We start from the raw sequence: 18,226 nt of genomic DNA, 5'->3' as shown, positions 1-18,226 counted from the left end.
TTTTTTTGCGGTACGCGGGCCTCTCACCGCTGCGGCCTCTCCCACTGCGGAGCACAGGCTCCGGACACGCAGGCCCAGCGGCCATGGCTCACAGGCCCAGCCGCTCCGTGGCATGTGGGATCTTCCCAGACTGGGGCACGAACCCGTGTCCCCTGCATCAGCGGGCGGACTCTCAACCACTGCGCCAGCAGGGAAGTCCCCAGAACCCAGAACTCTTGACAAGACTATCACTCTGTTAAGAGGAAGGTCCCTGCCACTTGTGGGCGGAAGGTCACTTATTTAAAGTGGACATAATTTATGTTGCAGTTATGTTCCTGGCACCTCGTTTTCTGTGAACCACAGCACATGCCTTGCTGACCTGCCTATTACAGTGTCCAGAAGGCTTCCTCATCTCCAACATCTAGGTTGCCGTGTGATATGTTAAAGCTATATTCACAAAGTTTGTTTCATTCAACACCCCCTCTCCATCAAACTGCCACCAATCTAAGCCTGGGAAAACGTAATAATCTCTGTATACTAACATCTAGTCTTCAGTACTGCCCAGAAATTTGTTTAAATCACAAGGACAGAATCTGATTTCCCAGATTCTCAGAAACCCAGCACATTTGCCAAGTCTCCATCTCCATCATTTGTACATCAGAACACACCACCACTAGGTGCCTAAGACCTTGGAGTGATTAAAGGGAGCTTCCTTGCAGTTTCCTCCTTCCATTTCCAAATAACTCTCCATAGTTACTTTCAACAAGTCTTACGCGTCTCTCTAAGAAAAATACCATCATCCTATTTTATCAGTCTCCACACATCTCCTAGTACTAACTGCCTGAGTTAAGACTCTGGTCCATTGAAGCTGCTCCACTCTTACCACAATTAAGTGATCACAATGTTGCATGTGAACCTTAATTCGTCACTTAAATTTCTCATTATTTTAGAAAAATATTGAAAGCACACATCAGAAACTACCAGGGCCTGCATGAATGACTGGGGGTGAGGAGAGCAGTGAGAACCCTGTGTCCTTAACAAAGGCAAAGAAGGACAATGACTGGCATTCATATATAGCGAGGATGACAATGAGGTTACACAGAAGAACTGGAAATAATTAGGAAATGAAACAAGTAGATTTTTCTCCTAAATTCAGAGTGTCAGTTGTGCAACCAGAGAACAGGTATCCTCTCTCCACTTGCAGAATTTATGCAGTTCTACACTTAATATATTTCTGTCTCTTACCTCATGCTGCAGCATTACTCAATTGGAATATTTTTCTCCTAATTATACAGTATCTACTATACACCCATCACTGTCATGTGTGTTTGTTCACTCCATGTAAATGCCTAAACAACCTCATGACTTAGGGATTCTCTAGGTTTTCACCTGGTCAAATTGTCACAGTAAAGTGAATAACTTTGATAATGTCACTTATAAGAATTGGAAGAAACAATAACTGAAGAAAAGTTGTCTTACCGTTCCTCTCTAATTAAAAAGAAAAAGGGACTTCCCCGGTGGTCCAGTGGCTAAGACTCCGTACTCCCAACGCAGGGGGGCCCAGGTTCGATCCCTGGTCAGGGAACTAGAGCCCACATGCTGCAACAAAAGATCCTGCATGCCACAACTAAGACACAGTGCAGCCAAATAAATAAATAAATAATAAAAGAAATATTTTTAAAAAAAGAAGAAGAAGAAAGGAATCACAAAGAATCCCAAACAGGTTAGACAGAAAGTGAGAAATGTCCACTGCAAAAATTAAATCTCTCTTCCACCCCAGTGATCCTCTCTCGAGGCAATCAATATGAAGCGTCTAAGTATCTTTCCAGTTTTCTCTGCCATATACAAATATTTATTTATTCAAGTGGGAGCCTTCTCAACATACCATTCTGTATCTGGCTTTTTCTTTTTTCTCCTCTAAATTCTACCTTGGAATTTATTTCCTAACCGCCCTAGTAGATCCTGTAGTTTCTGGAGGCTACTACTGCATCTGGGTGGGTGTTTAGATTGTTTCCACTCTTCTTATATGCTATAACTTTCTTGGACATGTGTCTTTGCACTTATTTGTAACAAATCTTCCAAAGTGGAACAGCTGTGTCACATGATACGTGCATCTTTAACTTCAGTAAATGTTGCCAAAGTGCCTTCCAGAAACTTCGTTGTGATACTCCCATAAAAAGATGGGAAGATGCCTTAAAAACAAAAATGAAAACGCTGTTTACTGCTAAACTTTTAATCTTGGCCAATCTGATGGGTGAAAAAATGAAATCTCATAGCTGTTTCAATTTGGTTTCATGATCACCCTCATTACTACTCAGATTGAATACCTTTTCATATATTATGATACTTTGAAGTACCTAGTCCTGTTCTTAGTCCATTTAACTTTTGGAATGTTGGTCATTTTTTAAATAGATCTATAAGAGCTCTTTTTATACTACAGAATAGCTTTTGCTTATTAGGTGTATTGAAAGTACTTTTCACAGTGCCATTACCTTCTGACTCTGTAGGCTTTGCCACACGTATATTTTAATGTCTATGAAGTCAGTTTTATTTACCTTTTCCTTTCTGTTCCTAGGTTTCCTGTTTCCTGTGAAACACCTTCACTCTAAGATAATTTTTCATATTGCCTTCGTTTCCTTCTTCAATGTTACTCCAAGAAAGAAGCAGCTGGCAGCCCGGAGGTCTGAGTTTGTCCCTCTGCAGCTTTTCAGAGCAGCCTTCCTTGCCTTTGGAGATGCTTCTCAAACAAGAGTGGAGTCTGCAGAACACAGACTGCCAGGAGGTCACAGGGGCTTGGAGTCGGGGAAGTCACAAGCGTGGAATCATTTGGGGAATCTGGGTGACGGTTATATGGGAAATCTTACTATGCTGACTAGATTTCTGTGCATCTGAAATTATGCTGAAATAGAAAGATTTTTTAAAGGGATAAAACAGGGAGCAGCACAGGGCCACACAGCCACAAGTTGGGGTGAGAGGGTGGAGGCCCCACATACCCTCCAGATGAAAGACAAGGATTTGGAGGTGGTTGCCCAAGGCAAGATTTCACCCACTCACTGCTGGATGTGCCCACAAGCCCTTCAGCTTCTTTCCTGCATTCTCTGGGGTAGACTCCAGCCTTGATGCCCGGGGCTTCCTCGGAGTCCGTCCTCAGGGGAGGAAACGAGCCCTAAATATGCGGTCCTGGGTTAGTCGTGATCCTGCCCTGGCTGCCATGGGTGGGGTTTGGGAAAGGGGCATTGATGACGAATAATAAAACCTTGGAACCTTACATGTCAGACCTAGGAACCAGGAGCCAAGATGAGCCAATTTAAAAGGGAAAGAAAATGGAGAATGACACCTGTTTGTCTCATATGTGACCCCAAAATAGGGCCAGGCCCCGTGACCTCACCTGCGTGTGGCTAGCCATTCCAGCTACCGTCAAGATCAACTCTAGAAGAGCTGGACTAAGCTTGACTAACTTTCTAGTTTTCTTTGTTTTTTCATTTCAAGTTGAAAAAGTTAGAGATGCTTGTGATTTTCTAAATTTTGTTCTATATTTTGAACAAATAATGCCTCCACATGGTTCAAAATTTTAAAAGTACCCCTAGCCACTTTAATGCATCCTAGCTGCTAGTTTCTTTTAGATCTTTCCAGAGAAGTTATATGCACTGAGAAGCAAATATGTTTATGCATAATTTCCCTTCTAATTCATACAAAGGGGAGCAATGTGTTCTGCGCTTTGAGTCTTTCCATGGGAAATATATCTTGGAAACATTGGAGATCTTTCCATCAGCATGTGGAGACCTGGCCCATTCTTTTTCATGGCTGCATAGTGTTCCATTGTATGGCTGGCCCATCATTTATTTAACTAGCACCCTATCCATAGGCATTTAAGTTGTTTTCAACATCTCACTAGTACAATCAGTACTGCAAAGAATAAGCTTGTACAGAGATCCTTTTACCTGTATGTGTGTATTATCTACAGGAAGGATTTAATGCCTTGAAGTGGAAATGTTGGGCCAAAGAGCTTAAACGTCTGTAACATTGATAGACATTAATGCTCTGCTCTCCACAGGGGCACTTGTCATTTTCTTAAGTGATGTTAATTCTACTGAAAGGAGCCAGCCTGGTGTGGCAGCAGATGTCCCAGACCAGGGGAGAGGGGATCTGAGACGGAGCCCCAACCCTGCAGTAATGCGTTGCACGTCCCTGGGAAAGTCGGTTTTATTTGATTCCTCGCCTGAGAAGTGAAGGGACTGAGTAAGGTGCCCAGGGACTTCCCTGGCGGTCCAGTGGTTAAGACTCTGCGCTTCCAATGCAGGGGGCGCGGGTTCGATCCCTGGTTGGGGAACTAAGATCCCACATGCCCTGTGGGGCAGCTGAAAAAAAACGAGTAAGGTGCCCAGGACTCGACAGTCACCTTTGCTGCCATAAGGAGAGGCAGAGGTACCCCGGTCACTTGGAATAATGAGAACCGGGTCAGCAGCTTTCTGCCATCCTCCGGATAAAAGAAATCAAGCCCTAAGTGCACACAGCACTTACAAAAACCTGGGGCTGGGCTCTGTCTGCAGGGAGGCCCTGGTCCTGCTCTCGGGGCTCAGGGATGGGAGGAGGATGCTTACTTTTCTCTGTATTTCCTTTTCCATCATCAGAATTTAGCACCATGTGCATGAATTACCTATTCAAAAGTTAAATTCACTATTTAGGACAGAAACAAAGAGAAGCCTTCTGGAAAGCATCCTGGCCTGGGAGGGAGGAGGTCTGGGTTTTAGCTGCTTCACTTCTCTGGGCCTTCTTCATCTCCTTTGACCAGTGAGGGGCTTGAACAAGATGAACTTTCTCTGGTGACTTCCAAGCCAGAGTGAGTGTAAAAGCATCCAAGGGGAACAGACTTTGGGGTCAGACAGAACTGGGCCTGAGTCCTGGTTCCCTCAACAGACCTGCTGTGTGACCTTGGGCAAGTTACTTAACCACTCTGTGCCTCCATTGCCTCATCTGGAAGATGGAGATAAGAACACCCATGTCACAGGTCTGTTGGGGGAGTAGGAGGTCATGTGTCTAAAGCAGGTTCTATGGTGCCAGGCTCAGTAAAGGGTGCTGTAATCAGGTGAGGGCAATTCCAAATACTCCACAAAAAGTGAGCTCTACGGGGAACCTTAGAGAGAGTGTCCATTCTGACACCCTCAGTTTACAGATGGAAAGTGGCAGTGCAGAGAGGGTGAGATATATTGGGTGTCAGCCAAGGAACCCAGGGCGCCTTCCTTCTCTCTTCCTGCCCAGAACTTCTGGGCCTCAGGAGATGTGGCTCTAACTCAGTTCCTTGTGTGATGGCATTTTATCCATCAGCTGGTCCTAAAGAGTCGTCTATTCTCACGATCCCAGCCTGGAACAGGTGACACCAGGGTCTGGTTACAGGCCACTGGGACTCTGAGGGCCCAGTATTGCAGCTCCCAAACCACGCCAGGGTCTGGCCTTCCCAAGTGATGGATCCCAGCCAACTCCTGAGATATTGGGGTCAGGGACATCCCACTTAAGACCCTCTGCTCTCTACTCACAGAGGGGACAGGTTGCAGGCCCTACCATGGAACAGGAAGTTCAAAATGCAAACTCTCCTAGAAAAATAGGCATGGGCCGAATTTCACATTAACCCAGAGATGATGGGATGAGGAGAAGGGAGAAGAGAGAAAGGCGGGGAAGAAGGGCCTGAAAACAACAGGAGGGGTGAGAGACAGGTATACGTTTCAAAATGAAACTCACAGGGGACTGAGTTTATAGCCAGGAATGGAATCTTCTCATTTCTGTGTCCCCAGCCCATGGCCAGGCACACGGTCAGTGCTCAACAGATGAATGAATGCACGCGTCAACGAACGGGTGAGCAGCTCAGAGCACTGCTGTTTAACTGGGATAATGTGTGAGGAAAGGCTCTGCACCACGAATCTCTCAGTGCCGCCAGCGCCTGGCACATGGTAGGGCCTAAGTCGCTGTGTGCTTATAGCACGGGCGCGCCTCCCAGAGGTGGGGGAAAACTATGTCCTCTTCTTCCAGAGGAAGCTGGTAGTCTATTTTGGAAGGAGAGCCTCATCAGCATTGCTTTGGGGATTCAAACCTGACCAAGCTCTGTGAGCATCTCCCGGTTCTGAGGAAGAAGGGAGGTGAGGCCCTGTCTAAATCACAAAGACGTTGCATCCTGATACATTTTCCTCCCTTTCTTGTGGAGACAAGGAGGAGTTAGTAAATCCACATCCACAGATCTGCAGGAGCAAAATCTTGTCTTCTTGTATCAGAAGCTATAAGCTCATTTCTAACCTGACAAGTCCACACAAAAACTTGTACACAAATATTCTTAACAGCATTACTCATAATAGCCACAAAGTGGACGCAGCCCATATATCCATCACAAGGTGAATGGATAAACAAAATGTGGTACGTGCACACAATGGAATAGTATTCAGTCATAAAAAGAAATAAAGTACTGATACATGTTACAACATGGATGCACCTTTAAAATATTATGCTAAATGAAAGAAGCCAGACACAAAAGGCCATATACTGTATGATTCTATGCCTATGAAATGTCCAGAATAGGCAAATCCATAGAGACAGAAAGCAGATTTGATTGCCAGGGGGCTGGGGGTACCGTGGCATGGAGAGTGACTGCTAATGGGTGTGGGAGTTTCTTTTTGTGGTGGTAAGATGTTCTGGAATTAGACAGTGGTGATGGTTGAAAACTTTGTGAATATAGTAACAAAATACTGAGTTATACACATTTAAAAAGAAATAAGTAAAATTTTAAAACCAGAAAAAAAAAATAGTAACACTGACCTATCAGGCCATTGGCTGTTGAACCTGGACGTCAAATTGCCAGCTCCAGAGCAAACAAACTCCAACCCATCATCCAGGGTGCACACCTGAAAGACAAATACAGATACACAGTTCATTCTCTTATCAAGATACGATACCTCTGAAATGAGTAAAGAGACACAGGGAACACTTCTTCATCTTCTTAGATGGAGACACGTATCTCTCTGCTTTCTGAAAAATGACAAACCTTCCTCTTAGACAAACATCTCATTGTGTCCCGTGGTCTCCTGCAGGCACATCTGTTGAGTTGAGAGTGAGAGGGTCTGGGTCAGCACCAAGCATCTTTATGTATCCAGCAGGCGTCTGGATGGGAGGCTGAGTCCCCTCAGGACAACGTCTGCTCTGAGATGGACTTCTTCTTGCCCTATTCGTGAACTGCTCAGGGAGGCCCGGCCACCAGCTCTCAGCAGGCTTCGTGTCTGGCCTTGGCAGGGTGCCTGACTCACATATGTGAACACACCCTGCAGAGCCTTGAATGGTCTTCATCTTTCTCACAGGTAGAATAATGGGGTCAGATTTGATCATGGAGTTGTGAAGAGTGTTCCAGGGAGCATCACCTTCAGAGGGGTAGGAGGTAAGACTTGGGGAGTGCTATTAGACACTGGAAAACAGGCTCCTCGTCCACAGGACCTCTCCGGGGCTTTAACGTGCTGAAGGGTGAGGCAGGATGCTTATATGGATTAAGAGCCGAACCCTGGAGTCACACAGTGATTTGGGCATTCATTAGCTGTGTGACCTTGGGCAAATGACCCAACCTCTCTGAGCCTTAGTTTCCTCACCTCTAAAATGAGAGTAACAAGAGTACCTCCCTTCCCAGTGAGGCTGGGAGGCTTCAGTGTGTCAAAGTGGGGCTAGTCAATTACCATTCTGTGAATCACAGCTTGGCCTTGGCCCCTATGGGAGCTCAGAAAGCACAGCAAATTGTGCCCTGTTGGATATGAAGGAGGAGTTTTCCAGGGACAGGGGAATGGGGAGGGAATCCAAGGCAAAGGGAAAAGCAGGCACAAAAGCATGGAGGCACGACTGGCTGTGGTGGCCTCGAGAACTGCTGAGATGCAGACGTGTGGGTGACTCAGGCACGGTGAGTAGGGGAGGGAAGGAGGCAGCAAGGGAGCAGCTGGAGAGGGGGCTGGGCCACAGCAAAGTCACTGGGAGCCACAGAACAGCTCTGGAGAGCATCCGGCCTCTGCCACGAGTAATGGAGGAGAGCAATGAAGGTGCTGTGTGCGTGGGGAGGAGGGGCCAGCTGGACACGACCCTCCTCTCCCCCAGCCTCGTGGCTAAGAAGGCCCTCTCTCCTGCAGGGGATGTGGAAGGAGACCTCCCGGGGCCGGCAGTCAGGCTCAGGAGAGCTGAGAGGGCTCTCAGCCAGCCAGGGGAGCCCCGGGGAACTGGGGCAGGTGAGCATCGCACTTGAAGCTATGCACGGGGACAGGGTGCAGGCAGCAAACAGACTGTTTTGAACTAGGAATTAGATTCACGTGGCGTAAGATACAAAAAAGTCACGGGACCAAAAGGCAGAAGAGGTAACATGAGGGGGTGGGAGCAACCTCTGGGCCAATTTCCTTTCCTAATAAGTAAAATAAAACTAGGCCCCCAAAGTGAGGTCAAGCTTTTCTCCTTGGGACCAAGAGAATGGACAGATGCTCCTGAATTTGAAGAGTGAAGTGGGTGAAGTCAGGAAGGAACCACGCAGGCAGGCAGAGAGCAGTCAAGCCCCAGGCCTGGAAGCAGGGGGAGGAGTTTCAATTCCCACTCCGGGAATTGCAGCTCACCCTGGTTGCTCTTACTCCAAAAAATTAGGAAAGAATTAAGATTCCACACCTGGCAGTTTTAACTTACAAAAAAAGTATTTATTAATCTAATTTTCCTTCTCTTGCCATAATCCAGAAGCATGATGCTGACGGCCTGACCTATCAGTGTGAAGTTGTCAAAAGCCCCACCAGCCACTGATTCCAAAATTCCATGACTGGCCTTTGTTAGGCAACAGGACTGCAGTTACAGCATGGTTTCAAGTCCATACAGGAAGCCCACCAACCCCAGGGTCTCCCACACCTGCCATGGCTCACTGTGTGGGTTGTGGAGCGTGAGAATCAACAGCACCGAGCAGACGGACCGAGAAGGCTTCGGGCAGAACACTGCTGCGGTGTACTTCCCCTGACAGAAGCCGGAGCTGTCCACCCACAAGGCTGCTCGGTCATAGGCCTGGTTCCCTGGGAAGCATCTCTCTTTGGTCGAGGATCAGAAGGCTGCACACCTAGATCGCCCTGAGAAGCAGTCCCCACACGCCAACCCGAGCCTGAGCTGCCATCACTGTCTTTCCAGCGGGTCCGCCCAGCCCGCTGGTGCTACTGCTGTTTGTGTGGAAGAGGCTTCCTCGGTGGTGGGAGCTCCCTGTGGATCAGGGTGAGTCCGCAGAGGATGAGGAAGACTCCTCCCCACCACAAAACCTCCTGGCACTCTCCATACAACACAAAACCCAGGAAGGCCTGCAGGACAGAGACAGCTGTGAGGCTGGGCAGGCACGTGCCCGCAGGATGCGACCACGGTGGGTGGGCACCATCTGACGCCCCTGTGGCTGAGTGTCCTCCTAGGGTGGGAGGAACGGTCTGGAACTGGAAGTCTTGGGCCTGAAACCCATCTGTTACCTTCAGCATATCTCACCTGGAGAAGTGGGGAGGGTACCTCCTCACAGCATCGGACCCAGCAAAGTGCACAAGAAAGCCCAGCAGAGGCCGGCAGCCAGGCCCAGCACACAGATGGTCCACCAAGTCCTCCCTGCTTGGACTCCCACCTGGGAGAGAAGAACCTCGACCCTCCACATCTCCTGCCTGAGTTCACAGACCCCTGAGGAGCAGCAAGCAAGTAGCCTTTTGACAGTTGGACATCATCCCCATTTAACTTAAGAATTCTGCCAAGTTAGAGATTAGAGGAGCAGCCACCGGGTGTCAAGACACAGCCCAACCTCTGCTTGAGTTCCTGACCCTTCTCCTATGTGGAAAGCAGGGGTTGCCCAAGGACAACCCACCCAGAACCCTCCCAGAACCCAGGTTTGGGACAGAGGGACTGTACGCTCAGGCTACTCACCGAGCTGAGGATATTTGAAAAAGTCACCGTGACAGGTGCAATGGCTGAAGACATGGAGAAACTGAGGCCCCAGCTAAAGAACGTGCACATCAGAGAATTGGTGGTAGCCATCACAATAATGCCTAAGACGCAGAAGCCCATGTTCACCTGCAGGAGAAAGTGCCACTGCAGCCACGGCCAGCCCTGGGCAGCATGACCGGCAGACCCCCTCACAGCGCCCAGGGTCATGGTTACTGCTGGCAGCAGGGCCACCACAGCCTGGGGGTCCTCAGAGCTTTCCTGCACAGGACTTCACTTAACCCTCAGCGGGCAGCACACCCACTTTACACCTGAAACAACCTCAGAGAAGACCCATATTTGGCCATCTTGCTGGCCATATGACCTTGGGCCAAAATCAAATGCGAATCCATATCCAGTTATTTTCTATTGAACACCGGTCTCTTACTGCCCCCACAGTGACCAAGGCTTGAAGTTCAATCCCAGAGGGCCAAGTAGTTATTACTCGATATGAGGGATGAATAAATCAGGGGCAGAGTCCTAACTTCCCGGGAGTGGGTAAAGCATGAATAAGTCCTGTCTCCCCGCCATCCTGTGAAGGCTACATCCCACTTGGGCCGGTCCCATTGGGCATTCTTGAGCTTTTACTCTGTGCCAGGCCCTCTGCTAATTGTTTTAAGTACATTTGCATTTATTCCTTAACTTCATTTTACAGATAAAAATCCTGAGGCATTAAGTAACTTACCTAAAGTGCCACAGCTGGGGGGAGCCGCCAGGATTCAAGCCCAGGCAGTGTGGCTCCTTGCTCTGAACCAGGACACAGCCATTCCTGGGGAAACCACACCTGGGACTATTTGAATGGCGATCACAAGCATCACTTGGAGAACTTGCAGATTTCTTTCTTTTTTAAAGGAGAGCCTTGAGAGAAGAGAGGACCTTCAGAAGCCTCCTACACAAAGGATATGCAGACCCCTTGCTTGGTTTTGAGTTTTAAACCTGCCTGCAGACAGAGCTGCTTCCTCTGGGGATGGTGTCCATCTAAACCTAATACTCTCATTTCTCGTTAACAGTTTCCCAGCAACTGAATATATAGTGCCTTGAGGAAGGAGTGTCTCTGCATGCTTTACACAGAAGCACTGTATATGCCAGTGCCAGCCTGCTTACATAAAGGCTTATGAAGGTCCGCTGCACAACTGAGAAGACTAGAAAAACCTCATGGCTCATAGTCACTCATCTTACTTTGGACCACTTACTCCAAGAATTACAGCCAGCAGGATACCAACCGCGAGCATGGCAGCTCCCGCTGGGTTAGCCCTAAATAGGCTTACACCTAAAGAATCAGCCTGTCTACTGATTCTTAGGTCAGGGCCTAATCCTGGGTTGCAGATGCAATGAAACCTCTTTAACAAGCAGAAGCTGGCCTATGACTCGGGATGGAAGCGGCAAAGAGGTACACCTTAGCAGACATGGGGAGGTGGTTCAGGAGTTCTCAGCATTGGGGGGAATGTCCAGAACATTTCTCTCAGTCAAAATGAGAGGTAGAGAAGACTTCCCTGGTGGTCCAGTGGCTAAAACTCTCCCAATGCAGGGGGCCTGGCCCCGGGAACTAGCTCCCACGTGCCCCAACCAAAAAGATCCCACGGGCCCCAACTAAGACCCGTCATGGCCAAATAAATAAATATATATATATATTTAAAAAGGTAGAGAGTGGATGTAGGAGGTGTGCGTCTTCCCCAAAAGCGAACTAACCCAATCGGAGAACAGATTTTAGGTGCCCCCAAACGCGGCGCCGCAACGCGTTGGCCTGGGGAGGCGGAGGGAATCCGGCGGAGGCGTCGGTGCAGGCGGCTGCGCACACACTGCCCCTCTCGGCCTGTGACATTCCCCCTTGGAGCCCGCTACGCCAGGCACGGACCCCCGGAGCAGCACACTCCGCGTTCGACTGCGGCCTCACGTGACGCGACGCTCACGTGGGTGCGGTGGCCAATAGAGGCTCCCCGAGGGCCTAGAGGGGCGGGGCCGCCGGTAGAGCCCTAGGCCTCCTTCTCCCGGGGTTGGCTCTTTTCCGCGTTAGGTTTAGGCTTTCCCTGGCGCACTCCTGGACCAATGTCCAAGGCTGACAGTGGCGGTGGTACTGTGGTTGCTGATGTAGACTAACTCTTCGTGGCCTAGCAGTTTCAATCCTTGTCATTAGGTGTGGTCCAACATCGGCTTCCCCTGGGAATCTGTTGAACTCCCAGGTCCCGCCCCACATCCGTTGAATCAGAATCTACTTTTTAACAAGACCCCCAGGAGATCGACATGCACCTTAGAGATACTTCGGCAGAGGGCGCCAAAGACCTGCAGACTCAGCAAGAAAGTGGGCTAGGGTTAGGGCTTCTGACAATTCCAAAGGCCCTGATGGATATATGCTCATTGTAAGAAATTTAGAAAGTATATTAGAAAATTTCATCCATAATCACTCCACTCAGATAATTGGGATTAACATTACTTCCAATTTCCAATGTACTTACTTTTAAAATGTTTTTGTTTAAGTAGTACGTTTCTTTGGAAATGAAGTGCTGTTCAAGTGTATAAAGGCCAATTACACTATCCAGGAAAGTCAGTTATTACAGTACTTTTTCTATATATATAGTTTTATATATAGCACACGTTAAAAAATAGTGCATATACCATATATGGGACTATTTTTCTAAACATGATTTCACAGTGCACATACTGTCCAGCAGCATTGTTTTTTTCCATTCAGTAAGTTTTCATGTTAGTCCTTACGTGCCATCCTCTCACAACGTGGCTTTGTGGCTCCAATAAAAGCATGGATAACCCTGATAACTCCTATTAAAATTTCAAATTGGCCAATTTTGTAGTTGAGAAAAGCGAGGCTCTGAGAGGCACTGTGCCACTTTGCAAAGAGCTGTGTGAACCCCAGCGCAAAGATGATCCCATCAGAAAGCTCTTACCTTACTTGGAACCTACAGGAAATTGAGTGGTGCTGTGCTGGATCAACTGTGCCTGCTTTATAAGTTTCCTTAGAACAAATGATGCCTCTACTAGCATTAGAGGTTGAGCATCTCAGAGCCACCTCCTCTGTAAAGCAGACTTGGCTACTCCCCTACCTTTGCACCACTCCTGTGGTTGTCTGTCTGCCTCCCTGCTAGCCTGCGAGCTCCTTGAGGGCAGGGACATGTTTCTTTCTTCTCTAGGTCCCCAGTGCCCAGCACAGGGCCTTGTCCTGGTGATGATGGCTGAATTGATACCATCCTTGGACACCCAGCTAAGAAGTTATTTCTGCCTCCTGGACAAGAGCTCCCATGTGCACACGTATCACCTGCTAGCAATCTTGTTAAAATGAAGATCCTGACTCAGGTCTGGAGCTGGATTAAGATTCTGCATTTCTAACAGGCTCCCAGATGGTGCTAATGCTGCAGGGGGCGGGGTGCGGGGGGAGGGGTGGTGGTGGACGGGGGACGGGGGACACACAACACTGAGTAGCAAGTCTGTGATTAATCGTTGCCCTCAGCGCACTCACACGCCTTGCAACATACTTGCCTCCCTAACTGGGCTCCATCAGGCAGATGTTATGCATGTTTTCTCTTTGTTCTGCCACAGTGCCCAATATTGTGACCGGCTCCTGTCCTTGCTACAAAAGTTTGAGTGAACAGACTATGATTTGATTATAAAAGATAAAATTAAAAAAATTACTAACAAGCAAACAAAAAATTACGAACAGCACCATGGTGTTAACTAGAGCACCCTTAACTGGGAGTGTGAAGGGGACGGAATACCTCATCCCACATTTATTTAATGGTATTTTAAAAAATTAATTAATTTTATTTTTGGCTGCGTTGGGTCTTCGTTGCTGCATGCAGGCTTTCTCTAGTTGCGGCGAGCGGGGGCTACTCTTCGTTGTGGTGCGCGGGCTTCTCGTTGTGGTGGCTTCTCTTGTTGCGGAGCACTGGCTCTAGGCGCCCCGGCTTCAGTAGTTGCGGCTCACAGGCTCTAGAGCACAGGCTCAGTAGTTGTGGCGCACGGGCTTGGTTGCTCTGCACTATGTGGGATCTTCCTGGACCAGGGCTCGAACCCATGTCCCCTGCATTGGCAGGCAGATTCTTAACCACTGCGCCACCAGGGAAGTCCCCACATTTATTTAAAAAGCCATGAAAACAGACATCAAAGATGGCTTATGGACAAAGGATGACCTATCAAGTTCTGGGAGACCCATTCAAACTCTGCCTCAGATTTAGGGCCTAAAGTCACAAATTTAAGAGGCCTTAGGGGCCAAGGAGGGAATTTAAATGTGTGAAGTTCCCCACCCCCTTACCCATGAGACAGGAGGGATGGGTGTGGCCTGTGATGACCTAGGGAGTGAATGTTTGTCTTGTCTCTTTTATGCGCTCTCTCCAACCTTACCTCAGTCTCTTCCTCCCTTCACTTTGATGGCAAAATATTAGCTCTCTGCACAGACACCCAATAGAAATACAGAGGCAGAGTTTTGGAGGAAAAAGAAAGAGTCGCTTTGTTCTTTGCCAAGCAAAGAGAGAACATAGCAGGCTGGCGCCTCAAGAACTGTGCCCTCCTCCCTGGGGAATCAGGAAGTGTCTTATAGGTGGGGCTTGCAGTCTGGGGTAGGTGATAAGGATCAAAGTAGTGAAGGTCTTGCATTCTTCTTCTTTCTGCTTTATTTCAAAATGGTCACAGCTGGCGTCAGGCAGCCGGGTAATTGGGTCTGTTCATCTCTGGGTTATCGGCCCAGGACCTTCTTTCTGAAATGCAGAACACTCCAGGGGGTTATTTGTTACAAGGTAGTGTAGGGGGTGTATATACCAGGGGCAGGATGTAACTCACAGAGTCAGAGAATCTTAGAGGTTAGCTTTGTGAAGGACAAACCTAATTACAGACACTACAGATCAGTAACAGTTAAAATAAAACTAGGATTGGTTAACTCTTTCAGGCCAGTTTATGCTGCTTCTCTAGCCTGTTCATTGTTCCTTTATTTTCCTTGTTTGTCAGAAAAGAAAAACCTCATTTCAACAAGACAAGGACACAGGGGCTTCTTTATGCTTCCAACTTGTGTCCATTCTTTGCCCAGGTAAACAAATGAGCACATACATACTCAGGATCAGGACTGTTCCAGGCAGAATTGCCAGGATGACTAAGATCCCTGCACTCCTTGGGTTCTGGCTTTTTGCAAAACTTTCAGTTCTAGCTCCCTGTCCTTAGCTGGCCTAAAGCTTTATCTCCTTTTCCTTGCTGTGAGTGACGTTATGGGTTGAATTGTGTCCCCTAAAAAGATGTTGAAGTCCTAATCCCCAGCACTTGTGAATGTGACCTTATATGGAAATGGAGTCATTGCGAATGTAGTCAAATTAAGATGAGATTATTAGGGTGGGCCCTAATCTGACTAGTGTTCTTAGAAAAGACAGACGGGAGAATGCCATGTGACCATGGAAACAGAGATTGGAGTGATGCATCTAAAAATCAAGGAATGCCAAGGGCTGCTGGCAACACCATAAGCTAAGAGAGGCATGAAATAGATTCCCCTCTGGAGCCCTCAGCCTTGCCAACACCTTGATTTTGAACTTACAGCCTCCAGAACTGTGTGAGAATAAATTTGTCGTCTTAAGCCATCCAGTTTGTGGTAATTTTTTGCAGCAGCCCTGGGGAACTCATACAGGTTGTTGAAAAATTAATCAGTCAACCTAAGAAAAATGGAAAAATTTTTTTTTGGCTGTGCCTTGTGGCATGCAGGATCTTAGTTCCCCAACTAGGGATTGAACCCATGTCCCCTGCAGTGGAAGCTCGGAGTCCTAACCACTGGACCATCAGGGAAGTCCCCAAAATGGGAAATTTTATTCAAGCCAAATTTGAGGATTATAACCCAGGAAGAGCAACTCAGAAAGCTCCGAGAACTGTTCTGCCTGTTAGAAGTCAAGGCACAGTTATACAAGTTTTTGGAGAAAGAGGGCTGTACATCAAATGACGTATTATTGACAGTTTACATAATCCAGACCTAAGCACCATGTGACCCCTTACCAGATCAAGACAGAATATTATCTTTAAGGAGTTGTGCTACTGATGCTAGAATATTGCTCTTTATGGTTGAGCAGTTCTGCCAATGGGGGAGCTTTGTTCGATGCATAATGCAGATACAAGATGAAGAGTCAGGGGAGAGAGAAGACCAAAGGGCACAGAAGATTTTTTTGTTTATATATATATATATATATATTTTTAATTTATTATTTATTTTTGGCTGTGTTGGGTCTTCACTGCTGCACATGGGCTTTCTCTAGTTGTGGCGAGCAGTGGCTACTCTTCATTGTGGTGGCTTCTCTTTGTTGCAGAGCACAGGCTCTAGGTACACAGGCTTCAGTAGTTGTGGCACACGGGCTCATAGTTGTGGCTCGTGGACTCTAGAATGCAGGCTCAGTAGTTGTGGCGCACGGGCTTAGTTGCTCCGTGGCATGTGGGATCTTCCCAGACCAGGGATCAAGCTTGTGTCCCCTGCATTGGCAGGTGGATTCTTAACCACTGTGCCACCAGGAAGTGCTATATTTTTTCTTGTCTTGCCATAAAATATGAATTTTATCTCACGAGGTGATAAGATCCAAGCCTCTTTATTACCAGCTTCACTGCACCACCTTCTCCTACCTCCAAGGCAGTCAGTGTCTATTCTTTACCTTACACTGAATTTCAGTTCGTTCTTCATTTCTGGCTCTTAGGGATTTACTATTACTATTCCTTGAAAGTTCAACTATGCATTAATTTTCTAAAATAGTTTTTCTTCAGCATTATTGAGGTATAATTTACAAACCATAAAAGTAACTTTAAAAATGTTTTTTTTTTCATTTCCTGAATCAGTACATTAAGAATTTGCCTTTTTTTTTTTTTTTTTTTTTTAGTTTGGTTGTGTTGGGTCTTAGTTGCGGCACACGGGACCTTCGTTGCGGCACGTGGGATCTTTCATTGTGGTGCTTGGGTTCTACGTTGTGGCATGCAGGCTTCTCTCCAGCTGTGGCTCTTGGGGTCCAGAGCATGTGGGCTCAGTAATTGCAGCACGTTGGCTTAGTTGCCCCTCGCCATGTGGGATCTGTAGTTCCCCGATCAGGGATCGAACCCACGTCCCCTGCACTGGAAGGTAGATTCTTAACCACTGGACCACCAGGGAAGTCCCAAAATTAACCCATTTTCAATGTAGTTTAATTTTTATTAAATTTATAGAGTTGTGCAACCATCACCACAAAACACTTTTAAAACATTTCTGCAACATCAAAAAGTTCTCTTGTGGGAATTCCCTGGTGGTCCAGTGGTTAGGACTCCACGCTTTCACTGCTGAGGGCCCGGGTTCAATCCCTGGTCAGGGAACTAAGATCCCACAAGCCGTGCAGCACAGCAAAAAAAGAAAAGTTTCCCTTGTGCCCAACCCCAAGCAACCAGTGATTTGCTTTCTATCACCTGGCCTTTTCTGAACATTTCACATAAATGGAATCAAACAATATATGGTCTTTTGGGTCTGGCTTCTTTCACTTAGCATGCTTTTTTCTCCCCCCCCCCCACGGTTCCTGCATGTTGTAGGAACATGTATCAGTTTGTCTCTTTTTTTATTGCTGACTACTATATGTAAAAAGTGTTCGACGTCATTAGTCGTTAGGAAAATATAAGTGATATGCCACTTCATACCCTCCAAGATGACTACAGGAAAACCTGACAGTAACAAGTGTTGGTGAAGATATGGAAAAACTGGAACACACTGTAGTTGCAAACATAAAATAGTGCAGCCAAATGGTATGTTTGGAAAAGTTAGACAATATGTTAAAAAGATGAACACATATTCACCAGATGACCCAGCAATTCTTTTTAACATCTTTATTGGATTATAATTGCTTTACAATGGTGTGTTAGTTTCTGCTGTATAACAAAATGAATCAGCTATACATATACATATATCCCCATATCTCCTCCCTCTTGTGTCTCCCTCCCACCCATCCTCACCCATCTAGGTGGTCACAAAGCACCCAGATGATCTCCCTGTGCTATGCAGCTGCTTCCTACTAGCTATCTATTTTACATTTGGTAGTGTATATATGTCCATGTCACTCCCTCACTTTGTTCCAGCTTACCTGCCCCTCCCCGTGTCCTCAAGTCCATTCTACTCGTCTGTGTTTTTATTCCTGTCCTGCCCCTAGGTGCTTCAGAACCTTTTTTTTTTAAGATTCCATATATATGTATTAGCATACGGTATTTGTTTCTCTCTTTCTGACTTACTTCACTGTGTATGACAGACCCTAGGTCCATCCACCTCACTACAAATAACTCAATTTCGTTT

This window comes from Mesoplodon bidens, assembly GCF_964165515.1.
Source record: "Mesoplodon bidens genome assembly, chromosome: 10".
Lineage (NCBI taxonomy): Eukaryota > Metazoa > Chordata > Mammalia > Artiodactyla > Ziphiidae > Mesoplodon > Mesoplodon bidens.
Note: the sequence above shows the minus strand (reverse complement) of the source record.